Below are 14524 nucleotides of genomic sequence, written 5' to 3' on the forward strand. Positions count from 1 at the left end.
AATGGTTAGCATAAACACTACATTCAACAATTTAAAAGGAAAATCTAAGCAGATGTTGTATCTTCCCCTGGTTTGGATGGTTTTTGATTATATGCAGGGATGAGATTTCTTTTTGGGAAAGAGAGAAAATAAGAAAAGTGGAACCGAAGATATCGAGAAGAATTTAGAATAATGAAGTTGTTGTTGTGTGGGGTTACCCCCCCACCCCCAATTTTCCTCATCTATCCCTTAGGACCAGCTGAGATTGTGCCCTCCTATGAGGGACCTTCTAAGTATGTATTTTTGATCCTTGTGTGTGTTCACAGGGCCAATTTGCCTGTTCTGAGGGATAAAACACACGAGTTTCTGGGAGCAAAAAAACCCTCTACCTCCATATGAGACCAGCTAACTGACATTTAGTTGAAAGAGACCAGATAAAGGTTCCTCAAGCCACAGACACGAATCAAACTCAGGTCCTCTCTGACCAAAAGGCTTCATCTATACTGACTGAACTATGAGGTCTCTTGAATAATGAAGTAAAAGAGAATATAGAATATGACTTACGCCTTCCATTTCAATTAAAGGACTGATGAAGCAATTGCAAATAAAGTGAAAGTGTTCCTCACCTTTCTCCTCAAGTCCCCCAAAATGTGAAGTGGAAAAGGTCAGTAACTGAGTACCACCTGTTTCCTTCACTTCTTGGTTTAAAAGATTGTTAGCCAGAACTGACAACCATTCAAACCAAAATAAGATACTTTAGGTACATCACTTGGAAAAAAGTTGACAGACACCCTTATGTGCAACTGTGTCCAGGTGAAATGTCTGGGAGAAGAGAACTGAATGAGTTTGAAAGAAGTGTTATGAAAGGATGCTATGTTGCAGACCTATCTGTTCAACAAATTGGCCCCGTCTCAGGTCAACAATCAGTGATACCATACAGAGATGGATGCACAGGGAGTCGATTGCAAGTATTCACCCTTAGTGGACATCCCACTACACTCAATGAACACGACTATAGGTACTATGAAGAATGATATGTAAAAAACCACCATTTGTCGGCCGACACATTGAATGCAGAGTTCGACTGGAATATGAATCTGCACAAAACACATTCAGAAGTGAGGATCACAATATGCAAGCCCCACATTATCCAAACCAACATGAAGTGTCATCTTCAGTGGTGCAAAGAGCATGTACAACGGGATGTGGGAAGCTGTGCTATGGAGTGATGAATCGTGCTACACCATCTACCAAACAGATGGATGGGTGTGGTTGATGCATGGTGAACATCTCTTTTCAGAGTGCATAATGCCCAACTACAAAATTTGGAGATGGCGGTGTGAAGGTATAGTCTTGTGTTTCTAGGTTTAGCCTCAGACCTGTGTTTGTGATGCACGAACATGGAACTCTGAAAGGTATCTGAACATCCTGAACAATGCACCATGTCATAAGGGTGCTGTGTAACTGCGTGGTTTTTAGATGTGAACATCATCATACTTGACTATCATTCAGAGAGCCCTGAATTTAAGTAATAGATCATTGGTCACGACTGCAAAGTACCGATATCTATTAAAGTGTGTGCTAGAGTGTATGACAATGAATCTAGGAATATTTCCCTGAACTTGAATAAATTCCTGTTATAGGATACTGGCTGGTGGTATAAATACAAATTTGCCAGTATTTGAAAAGGAAATATCCCTAGGTAGAATCTAGTTAGGCTACACACAAGAGAAGATAATAGGGGTTAAAGAAGCATATAAGTTAAGAAATTAGAGAGAAACAACGACCTAACAATAAGAATTGTGGAAGAAAAGCTTGCTGAAGCAAAACCAAGATTCAGGACAAATAGAGGCTGTCAGGATCACATCTTCACTTTACGAAAAATAGTTGAGAAATCATGAGAATATAACAGAGATCTGTATTTAAGTTTTGTAGATCTGGAAAAGGCATATGACAAGGTGCCAAGAGAGAAGCTATTCAATATGCGACAGTTATACGGTGTCAATGGGGCATTATATCAAGCAATGCTTAGTCTATATTTGAGTTGAAAGTCAGCAGTCAGAATTGAAGGAAGTACAGGAAGATGGTTTAATGTTAAATCTGGTGTGAGACAAGGATGTACATTATCCCCTCTGTGATTCATTATCTATATGGCTCCTATTATGAAGGAAAGTGGTATTAAACCAGATATCAAAATTGAAGATGTTAATGTCAGCTCTTTGCTTTCTGCAGACGATGTTATACTTCTAAATAAACCCACTACAAGTCTGCAAGATTCCCTGACTAAATTGAATAACTGTTGTAATAGATATGGTATGAAGGTCAGCAATAAAAAGACAAAGATAATGAAAATAGGCAGAATCGTTGAAAAGGTCAACTGCGTTGCGAACGGAGAACCTGTGGAACAAGTAAGACATTTCAGCTACTTAGGCATGATTTTTTGTGAAGATGGTAAAATTAAATATGGAAATAGACAACAGAATCAACAAAGCTGGTATGGTGGGAAGACAATTGAATAAATTCATATGGAATAAAAGATAAATTAGTCAAAACACTAAATTAGCTGTATACAAGACAGTGTTCAAACCAGTTTTAACTTATAGATCTGAGAGCTGGGTAAGAAATTAAACACTTGACCGAAGACTAGAGACCGCTGATATGAGAGTCCTGAGAAAGATTAGAAACATGAACAAATGGCAACAATGGCAATATCACATTAAAAATGAGGATATTAGGAAAAAACTTGACATTGTATGTATCCAGGAATGCATTAGCAGAGCTAATCTCAGGTGGTATGGTCACCTAAACAGAATGGGCGAGGAAAGATTAGCAAAACAAGTGTTCTCTGCCAGGCTGGCAGGAAAACGGCCCATAGGAAGACCAAAATATAGGTGGATTGATACGGTACAAAGTGCCTTAGACGATAGAAATATAAGATCTGATAATGTTGGAGTCTTGACAAGTACCAGACTGATTTGGAGGAAAATTGTAGATAGGAAGTTAGTAATGATGTAAATTTTTCATGTAGTACTATCACATCCTGTACACCCCTTGAGGGTACATGGCAGGAATTTGATGATGATGGATCTGAGAGCTGGGTTAGAAATAAAAGACTTGATCAAAGACTGGAGAACACAGATCAAAGTTCTGAGAAAGATTAGGGGAGTGAACAGATGATATCAATGGCAATATCATATTAAAAATGAAGATATTAGGAAAGAACTTGACATTGTTAGCAGAAATATTCTCAGATGGTATGATCACTTCAACAGAATGGGAGAGGAAACATTAGCAAACAACTGTTCTTTTGCAGGTTGGCAGGAAAAACACCTAGAGGAAGACCAAGATATAGATGGATTAATTCAATAAAAAGTGCCTTAGAAGATAGAAATATAAGATCTGATAATGTTGGAGTCTTGACAGTTAACAGACTGATTTGGAGGAAACTTGTAGATAGGAAGTTAGTAATGATGGAAATTTTTTATACAGTACTATCATATCCTATACACTCCTTGAGAGTACATGGTAGGAATTTGACGATGATGACTGATATTCATTGTAAATTTTTAATTCATATTCGACAAAATTATCAAATTCAGTTTTATTAACTCTTTCTTTTATGTTTTCATTTCACATGTAATCTCGTAAAAAAGAAAATGAATTTCTTGATTCTTAAGAGGCAACTATTAACAATTTATGAGACGAAGAATACTACTGTTAATGGTGGTGGTCAGGGCCACAGTTATACTTTTGGAGGCCCTAGGTGCAACATCATTATGAGGTACTCAAAAATAAGCATTTTTTTAGTTAATTGAAAATAAGTCAACATTTCCATAATAACTAATTTTAATAACACAATACAACTTTGGTATACCTATATTTGCATTTTAAAAAAAAATTTAAAAATAAATCAGTTGAAATTTAAATAAAAAAATTAATAACTAAAAGTTTTTTTTTCTGGCTTTCGTTTTAGCAAATATATCTATAATGTCATCATAATTGATCGAGTCCATTACATCTGATTAAATGCATAATAACAACAGGTCACTTGTTTTATTTTGGTGCAAGTTGCTTAAATAATTTTTTATTTGTTTCAACACTGAAAATGAGCATTCAGCACTTGCATTTAAAATAGACATCGTCAAAAATATTTCTAAAATTGTTTCTACGTTCGGAAAAGTAGAAACTTTTCATTATTAAAAATTGCTTAACTTCATCAAATTTTATCAATACTAGTCTTGTACTTGTCTTGATCTATATCTTTCTTCAAAAAAATTTCAAACATATCTAATATGTCAAAATAGCTTTTTGTTCTTTCATTAATGTCCAAAATTAGCTTATCGCAAATGACATTAAAAGTGTTCACAGCGAAATTTTCTTTCCCATGTAATATAATCTCATGTTAGATTATGAAACTTCGTCACTCATTTTTTTCGTTTTTTAACTCTTTCCTTTTCATCTTTAAATTTTGTCTCATCTGTTAATAAATTCGCTTCTTCATTTACAGCAGCAAAACTATTTCTTATATCTAAAATAAAACCAACTAAAGAGTGTAATAAATTATTAGCTAAAAACAAATCCATATCAGGATCTTGTAGAGATTTACTAGTAGCATTTATTCGTTGTAAAATTTTGTCCCACATAACTGTTAAAATTGCTGTTTCTGGTTTGTCAAAATGTTAAGCCAATGATGAGCTCTCTAATTTAGAAATAGGTTTTTCATGAGAGAAATGGATAATTCAGGTAATGCATCTTTAATTGTTTATATCCACGTTTCAAAGCCAATATAGCGTCAGGTCTTGCAAACCACCTCGTTTCACTTAGTCTTTTAACTGTTAAAGATTTTTTTTCTAAATGTTTAAGGAGTATATCCCATCTTCTTGTTGAAAATGAAAAGTATTTATATACATTTTGAATAAAACAAAAATATTGCACTGCTTCCGGACAAGATTCCGCGGCATAGTTGCCAATTAAATTTTAAAAATGACTAGAGCACGGTATATAAAGTGCAGAGGGACTAGGTTTTTCCAGCCTAGCTTGTAAACCTGTATAGATACCTTTAGAGATTTACTAGTAGCATTTATTCATTGTAAAATTTTGTCCCACATAACTGTTAAAATTGCTGTTTCTGGCAGCGTTATCATAGCTATGCCCTGTGCACATTTTTATATCCAACGATAATTCTTCATCATCAAATTCCTGACATGTACCCTCAAGGGGTGTACAGGATATGATAGTACTACATCAAAAATTTACATCATTACTAACTTCCTATCAACAATTTTCCTCCAAATCAGTCTGGTACTTGTCAAGACTCCAAAATTATCAGATCCTATATTTCTATCGTCTAAGGCACTTTGTACTGTATCAATCCACCTATATTTTGGTCTTCCTATGGGTCATTTTCCTACCAACCTGGCAGAGAACACTTGTTTTGCTAATCTTTCCTTGCCCATTCTGTTTAGGTGACCATACCACCTGAGATTAGCTCTGCTAACGCATTCCTGGATGCTGACAATGTCAAGTTCTTTCCTAATATCCTCGATTTTAATATGATATTGCCATTGATGCCATCTGTTCACACCTCTAATCTTTCTCAGCACTCTCATATCTGTGGTCTCTAGTCTCTGGTCAAGTGTTTCACTTCTGAACCAGCTCTCAGATCCATAAGTTAAAAGTGGTTCGAACACTGTCTTGTATACAGCTAATTTAGTGTTCTGACTAATTTCTCTCTTATTCCATATGAATTTATTCAATTGACTTCCTACCATACCAGCTTTGGTGATTCTGTTGTCTATTTCCAAATTCAATTTACCATCTTCACTAAAAATCGTGCGTAAGCAGCTGAAATGTTTTACTTGTTCCACATGTTCTCCGTTCATAACGCAGTTGATATTTTCAACGATTCTGCCTATTTTCATTGTCTTTGTCTTTTTATTGCTGACCTTCATTCCATATCCATTACAACAGTTACTCAATTTACTCAGGGAATCTTGCAGACTTGTAGCAGATTTATTTAGAAATATAACATTGTCCGCATAAAGCAAAGAGCTGACATTAACATATCCAATTCTGATATCATGGTGAATACCACTTTCCTTCATAATGTGATCCATATAGATAATGAATAACAGAGGGGATAATGTACATCCTTGTCTCACACCAGATTTAACATTAAACCATCTTCCTGTACTTCCTTCAATTCTAACTGTTGACTTACAACTCAAATAAAGACTAAGTATTGCTTGATATAATGCCCCATTGACACCATATAACTGCAGCGTATTGAACAGCTTCTCTCTTGGCACCTTGTCATATGCCTTTTCCAAATCGACAAAACTTAAATACAGATCTTTGTCATATTCCCATGCTTTCTCGACTATTTGTCGTAAAGTGAAGATCTGATCCTGACAGCCTCTATTTGGCCTGAATCCAGCTTGTTCTTCACCAAGCTTTTCTTCCACAATTCTTCTCAACTGTTTCTCAAGTATACTTGCATAGATCTTACCAGGAACACTCAGTAATGAAATGTGCCTGTAATTCTCACATTCAGCTTTATTTCCCATTTTATATATGGGTAAAATGAGAGCTCTACTCCAATCATCGGAAATTCGTTACTCTATCCAGGCTTTCTGAACTATGCAGTGCAGCCACTGTAACACTTTTAGACCACCATACTTCAGCATTTCTGGTCGAATATCATCTACTCCTGCTGCCTTTCCACATTTCTGGCCTTTGATGGCTTTTTCTACTTCAAGTATGGATATGTATTCCTGTTGAGTATTTTTTACCACTGTACTATCACTGCTCGTTTCATTTAGCAGTTTTTCAAAGTAATTACTCCATACTTCACGGATATCTTTTTCTCCCGTTTTCATGTCACCTTTATCATCTCTAACTCCTTTTACACCACTCTTTCCTCCATTTCTAAGCTTCTTCAACAACTTCCATAATATTTTGCCACCTTCTTGATATTTATTTTCTATATTCTTGCCGAAGTCCTCCCATGAATTTTGTTTAGCTAGTTTTACACAGTGTTTCGCTTTCTTACATTTGTCTCTGTATTCTCTAAGAGCACAAGCTGACTTATTTGCCAGGAACTTTTGATATGCTTTCTTCTTTTCCTTCACTGCCTCTTTAACTTCCTATGTCCGCCATGGAGTTCTGATTTTTCTATCCTTGCAGACAACCTCACCACATGCCTCTCTGGCTGAATCAATCAGTGTTTCCTTCAAGGCTTGCCACCGAATCTCCAAGGTTTGGTTGCTGTTCTCAAACTCTTTCATTTTTTCTTCAATAATCTTTGTGTATTTTAGTCTACAGTTCACATCTGAGAGCTGCTCAACTTTTATTTGCTTTAAAACTTTCTTACATGTTATTCTTTTCAATATGATATTCAATTTTATCCTGCTCAAGACTAAATAGTGATCACTTCCAATTTCAAATCCTCTGTACACTGTGGTGTCCTGCACCAGGGGGAAGACATCACTATTATTACGGGCGACTCCAGGTAGTCCTTAGACTCATCGAGGGAGGCCCTAAACATCATGTCCACACAACTACTTGACATTCTCACAGTATCTATCATATCTTGCCTTGAACACACTCACCGTCATAGCACCCACAACAGACTCTGGCAGCTTATTCCACTCATTTACCACTCTAAAAGTAAAGAACCCAGCTCTAACACCCTTGCTAACCACAGTCTTGCCCAGCTTCCAGAGATGTCCCCTAGTTCTCCCACCACCAGTCCTGATCTCAAAAATATCCTCTGAATTTATCCTATAGAAACCCTTTAGCAATTTGAATGTCTCAATCGTATCTCCCCTTTTCCGTCTATCACCTAATTTCTGCAACCCACATATCTCCAACCTGTTCTCATAAGGTTCATTCCGTAGACCTGCTATCATCTTGGTCACTCGCCTCTGGATCCTCTCCATCTCCTCCCCATCAAGAAGAAACCTTGGTGACCAAATCTGGGCACAGCAGTCGAGATGAGGTCTTATCAAGGCTCGGTAAAAATGTACAATAACTTGCTTGTCTCTGCTCATCAAAGTATTTTTCAACAACCAAGTGAGTTGAGCTGATTTAGCCACTATTGCAATATGCCCCCTAAACTTCATCTCCCTATCCACCAACACTCCCAAGTCCCTGGCCTCATCAATCTCATGGAGTACAGTTCCAGCAATGTGGTATACTGCTGCTAATCTTTTCACCCCAAAATGCATAACCTTACATTTTGTCACATTAAATTGACATCCATTCTCCTTACCCCAGAACTCCAATCTAAGGCAGAATTCTATCTGTTAAAATGCAATTACCCCTCCCCCCTACCGTTAACGGATTATTGTAGTTATGTTCACTGTGTTTCTTGGATTGACCCTTTTTTGCTGCACAATTTACTTATTGTGTCTCTTCCCAAATAAAAACGAATTTCACATGTGCGAAAATAAATAATCAAAGTGTTTGTTTGCATTAGAAATATGTCAAATATTTATATTTTTTAAATAACATTTATTGAAATAAATATGACATTTTGCTTCCTTTCCTTGCAAAATAAGATTATATGGGTCGCACATTTCAATTTTAGGAACGATTTTTTTATTTATTGATTTTTTTTTATTATTTATTCTTATGAACAAATGGTGTTAAACTGCATTACTCAGGGTTTCCGATTATGAGTCTTTTTAATTTATATCCAATGGTATTTTATCAGAGTTTCTACACCTTTGTCTTTTGCTTAAAATTGCAACAGTACAATTACTTTGGAAAAATAACAAATTCAAACAAAAAGAAAGTGTGCGGATGTTATCTAGCAGTATTTGTGTGTGCACGTGTGGTGATAATTTGGGGAGGGGGGAGTTAGCCATTAAAGGTGAATTAATTCTGTTATGAAAATTATGGAAATAAAACTTCATTTTGACACATGCACCTAGATATGTTTCAAAAGATAAACTGTAGAGAAAATATCGTTACTTCACAACTGCCGCATAATATCGAAATTAGCCGAAAATATGTACATAACAGTTGACTTCATCATAACTATGTTTATTTTGATTTGTAGTGAGTGATTGGGGGGGGGGGGGGGAGGGGGGGGGGGAACAAGAAAGTTGAAATGCAAAAACCAACAGATTACAGATTACGTTATAAAAATTATGCATTACATGATATGATTCAAGATTTACGTATGATAACTAACTTTCGAACTAAGATTATGAATAAAATAGGAAACTTAATTTGGAACAGATGGAAGCTGTATTCATTTTTAGATTCGGATTTTCATGAATTTATAAAATAACTGTTTGACAAAAATAATTATCTTCAATCAAGTTCTTGGAGAATTTTAAAATGTATTGGCGATTAAAATAATTAGCCAAAAAATTGATAGTGACATTGATCTTCCAAAGTGATACAATATGAAGTGAAAAAAATATGAAAGGATTTCTTATTTTACGCTGGCATTAAAAACTACAAATATATGATAAAAACAAGCAGCAAAATGAATATAACTCATAGGTATTTAGTCTGATATAACTTAGATTCCGGTTACCGAGCAAATGGCAAGCAACTGCGTTTCTTGCTGTAGGCCTCGGAACGTAGCTACTACGTATGCCAGGTAATGTAGTTAAGTGTTCTTTTCAGCGTGAAGGATTATCGCACCTTCTAATGGACATGACGGTCAAACTACACTTCTTATCCATGTTCTTTCAGCAGTTGGACGACAGAATATTATCCAGGTTTGCTGGATGTACATACGTCCAGCAAAAAAATGGTACGCTTACATACATGAATTTTATGGAATACAGAGTTCCTGTTAGAATATAAAACTAAAGAAAGAACAATGTATTTCAAATGGAAGTGGGAAGCCTCACAAATTTTTCAGCGGCCTCTAGTTTTTATATTATGAATTTAATATTTAAAAAGAAGTATTTTATTTTGCAACTATAACTATGCTGTTTTTTTTATTGTTCTTTGTGAGGAGTAAGGTTTTAAAATGAGGCCCCCCATCTTGCGCCTAATGGTAAATGCAGCCCTGGGGTGGTGGTAGGTAATGGCATTGGAGAATTAGTAGGAGGATAAACGGTGAAATGTGTGTGGTGGAGAAAATGATGAATCCTTGGACTCCTCAAAAGTGTAATGTAATAATATTAATATTTTTCTGTTCAGTTCCAATTTACATCTTATTTGACCTTCTCTTGCACTTAACGATTGTTTTTTGTTTTCTCTATTAACTGTACCATATTAAAATTACTGCATATCTGTTGTGATTTAAATAACTGATCTTGAAGATCATCTTCATTTCTTGCAAGTAATACTATATCAACTGTACATGCAACCAAGTTTAAATTCTCTCTTTTTTTTTTTTTAATTTTATGCCATCAATTTCTGTTTCTTAAATCCTGTTATTATCATCATCAAATGCCTGATACATACATCCAGGGATGTACAGGATGCAATAATAGCACAACAGAAATAACGTACATTGTTACTAACTTCCTACCAAAAACAATTTTGCTCGAAATGCTATGACTCAATATTATCAGGCCATATACTACAATATTCTAAAGCACTGTTAACTGATTCTACACACATCTTAGTCTTTTCCAGTGCCTTTCTCTCGAATCAAACACATGCTTTGCTTACCTTTCCTTTCCCATTTTGTTTATGTGACCACACCACCTTAAATTCCCTCTGCTCAACATTCCTGAATGCTAACAAAAACAAAGTTATTTTCAAATATCTTCATTTTTAATATGATTCTGCCATTAATACCATCTGTTCACTCCTCTCATTTTTCTCAGAACTCTCATACAAGGTTTGTCCAGGAAATTCCAGAACTTTTTAAATAAAAATTTTCCTGTCTAACATAGAAGCGATTCAGCATTGTTGCCTTCAAAGTACTCTCTTCCACTTTGAATATACTGCTGCCAGCATTTCTTCCATCCTTTAAAACATTTCTGGAATGCTTCTTTCGGGATACTGCACAGTTCTGCTAGCAATTTTTTATTTATCAAGTTAATCAACTCAAAACGTTACCCTTTCAATGTCAATTTCAATTTGGGGAATAAAAAGAAGTATGCTGGTGCAAGATCAAGTGAGTAAGCAGGCTGTGGAACAACCAATGTTTCAAGTTTTGCCAAAAAATTATGGGTTAGTAATGATGAGTGTGCAGGTACTTTATCATGATGGAACATCCATCAGTTTTCCCTCCAAGCATTAGGCCTTTTTTTTTTCCTGATAGTCTCACGAAGCTGTTGCATTACCTCAAGATACTCCTTGTTCAATGTCTTGCTTTGTGGAAGAAATTCATGGTGAACAAATGCCCTCAGAATCGAAGAAAACTGTCATCATCACTGTGATGTTTGACCACATTTGTCTCAATTTTTTCGGTTGTTGTGACCCTTTTGACACCCACTGTGACGACTGAGCTTTTGTTTTGATGTCACAACTGTAAATCCATGTCTCATGGGTTTACAGCTGTGATGGCTATATTTAAAAAGTTTTTGTATTTGTAAGCTTGAATGAAAAGCTCTTGGCTCACATCAACTTGAATTTGTTTTTGATAATGAGTCAAAACGCAAGACAAAAATTCGGCTCCAATGTGTGCATGCCTAAATTTTGCTTAAGAATCTCATGTCAGACAGTTTTTGAAATGTTTACTTCTTCAGCCATCTTATGAACAGTTAAATAGTGATTAGAACAAATGACTTCACAAACTTTTGCAACATTTTCATCAATTTTTGATGTTTACAGTCATCCTGAATGGGGATCATTGTCGACTGAAGTTCTGCCATCCTTGAAACATTTCCAACACTTGAACGTTTGAGTCCAGCCCAAAGCCTCATTCCTAAATGCTCTTTTTAACATTTCAAATGTTTCTGTGAAAGATTTTCCCAATTTGATGCAAAACTTCATGCAAATTCAGTGATCATGAAAATTGCTCATTTTAAACAAAACAAAAAATTGCCAGATGAACCACACACATTTGACACAAACAGACATAATACAATAACTAAGCAAAATATCATGCTGTGATTTTCTAAGCTATTTCCCAATGTTACTGCTAGATTGCAGCATATGAAGCACGCAGCTAGTAAGTGCAATAATTCAAAAGTTTGCAAATTTCTCAGACAAACCTTGTGTGTGTATGTGTGTGGTCTGTAGACTATGATACATTCTTTATTTCTAAACCCAATTCTCTGATCTATAAGTTAAAACTGACTTGTATACCGTGTTGCTACTTTAGCATTTTGCCTAATTTATTATTATTACACGATCCCTCCAAGGAGTCCAAGGACTTATCATGGAGGGCACACTACTCCACTGCACTCAACTCACCATCTCCCCTACTTGATCCCCCCGGCTACAACTACCATCAATACCTGAACTTTAATAAACCATTAAAATGAACTATGAATAATGAACTATAAACCATTTAGGACTATTATTTGAATAAATACATTAGAACTTTTTTTAAAAAAGGGGGTCAAAATAGAGATAAATATATATGGAGGGTAATAACGTGGAAATTAAAATATGTGGACTAAAACCCAAAAAATAGTGATTTCATAATGGTCTCCTATCAAGGATGAACTACAAAATTTAAAAAAAGGGAAGATAAAACAAATGGTTTATAGTTCATTTTAATGGTTTAAAGTTCAGTTACACACACACACACACTTTTATATTTCTGATGCTGTTCCATAAAAACTTAATCTTGAGGAATCTATAAAGGTATGTCAAAAATTATTCCTTTTATATTACTTTCCTTTATGTTTTTAAAATACACATAATCAATGTTTTAATTTAACTGGAGTGAGTAATAATAATCATATGATGATACACAACCGTGAGTCCCCTTTATGGGGAGGTATGGCACCATCTCAGTCCCCCCAAATTTTATCCGGGCTCAGGAACCGGCATAGCTGACGAATCAGACATATGGCCAGGTCAGTATTCCTGACTATAATCCGTGTGTGTTCACTGGACCGGTTTTGCCTGCTTGCAAGATGAAAAACACCAGATAAACTGGTGGGGAAAAACCCTGCTGTCCACACCCAAGACTGGCTAACTTGGCTATGGCCGAGGAAGATTCTTAAGCTCTTTGTGTCGTCAACGGGAATCGAACCTAAGACACTCCTTCCCCAGGCATATGGTTGCGAAGCGCATAGCCACTAGGCTAACCGCACAGACAACTGGAGTGAAAAAAGTCAATGATATAATGCAAGGGGTACTCATTATGAAAATAGGCAAAATAGCCATAAGAATCAATTACATTACATAAGTATCAAGCATGTGTCTGGCCATACCAATAATAAACAAGTGTGAGTAAATAAATGAATATGCAATGCTGAATGAAATTTCAGAGGTTTCAGATTTGAATGGGTTGGTAATGACATTACACAAGGGTAATTGTGGGTACAAGGGGATGTTAAAATGTATGGACACGAATGTCAGAAGTATCAGAAATAAGGGAAAGGAATTTTTGGAATTGGTAAGCTCAACTTGGCCAAAAATTATATGCATTAGTGAGACTTGGTTGACAGAACATGATATAGCTCAGGGATAGAATGTAAAGGGTAATGTATTTTCATGGAGGATAAGGGAATAGAACAGGAGGGTGGGTATTGCTGATGATAGATGAAGAACAACCATCAACAGAATTAGAATTTAAAGAGGATTTTACATCTGAGAGAGAGTTCATTTGAGCTGTCTGGTGTGTGTGTGTGTGAGAGAGAGAGGCCAATAGGATAAAATATATTGGTGGTTACTGAGACCAGGAGGTCCACAGGAGAATGTAGATGCCATGTATTGACAAATTAGAACAATGAGTGTAGGCCAAAAAATTATTATGGGAGACAACTATGGGGTGGGAGAAAAGGGAGCATGACAAGATGGAAGTAGAATTTATACAGTTGCTAGGGATAATTACATGAAACAAAATGTTATAGAAGGAACTCTGAGTTTGAGATCACTGTATTTGGTAATAGCATCAACAGATATGTCCATAACAAAGCAGACATTCTATCTCCAAACACAACGAGTGACCATACAGTCATGTTCTGGGAAGTTGCTAAACATATGGAATTGCCTGTCAAGAGAGAGTTTATGTTGAACTAATAAGCTGATGTCTGCACGGATAGCCTAGTGGCTGTGCGCTTCACAACCATATACCTGGGGAAGGAGTGTCCTAGGTTCAAATTTTGTCGACAACACGAGGAGCTTAAGGATCTTCCTCAGCCATAGGCAAGTTAGCCGGTCTTGGGCGTGGACGGCAGGGTTTTTTCCCACCAGTTTTATCTGGGGTTTTTAATCCCGCAAGCAGGCAAATCGGTCCAGTGAACACACACGGATTACAGTCAGGAATACTGACCCAGCCATAGGTCTGATTTGTCAGCTATGCCGGTTCCGGAGCACGGATAAATTTTGGGGGACTGAGATGGTGCCATATCTCCCCGTAAAGGGGACTCGCAGCCGTGTATCATCATACGATTATTATTATTATTATTAATAAACTGATAATTAAGACATACTTAGGAAGTAT

At 36.1% G+C, this 14524-nt stretch overlaps 1 protein-coding gene across 5 annotated transcripts in view; it reads right to left on the minus strand.

The window, feature by feature from the left end:
- The window catches only part of LOC150106919 (transcription termination factor 3, mitochondrial-like), a 65176-nt gene that overhangs the window by 6903 nt on the left and 43749 nt on the right, over window positions 1-14524 (minus strand). The window lies entirely within an intron of this gene.

Source organism: Typopeltis vanoorti, chromosome 5 (genome assembly GCF_054136105.1).
Source record: "Typopeltis vanoorti isolate ZY-2024b chromosome 5, IOZ_Tvanoo_1.0, whole genome shotgun sequence".
Lineage (NCBI taxonomy): Eukaryota > Metazoa > Arthropoda > Arachnida > Uropygi > Thelyphonidae > Typopeltis > Typopeltis vanoorti.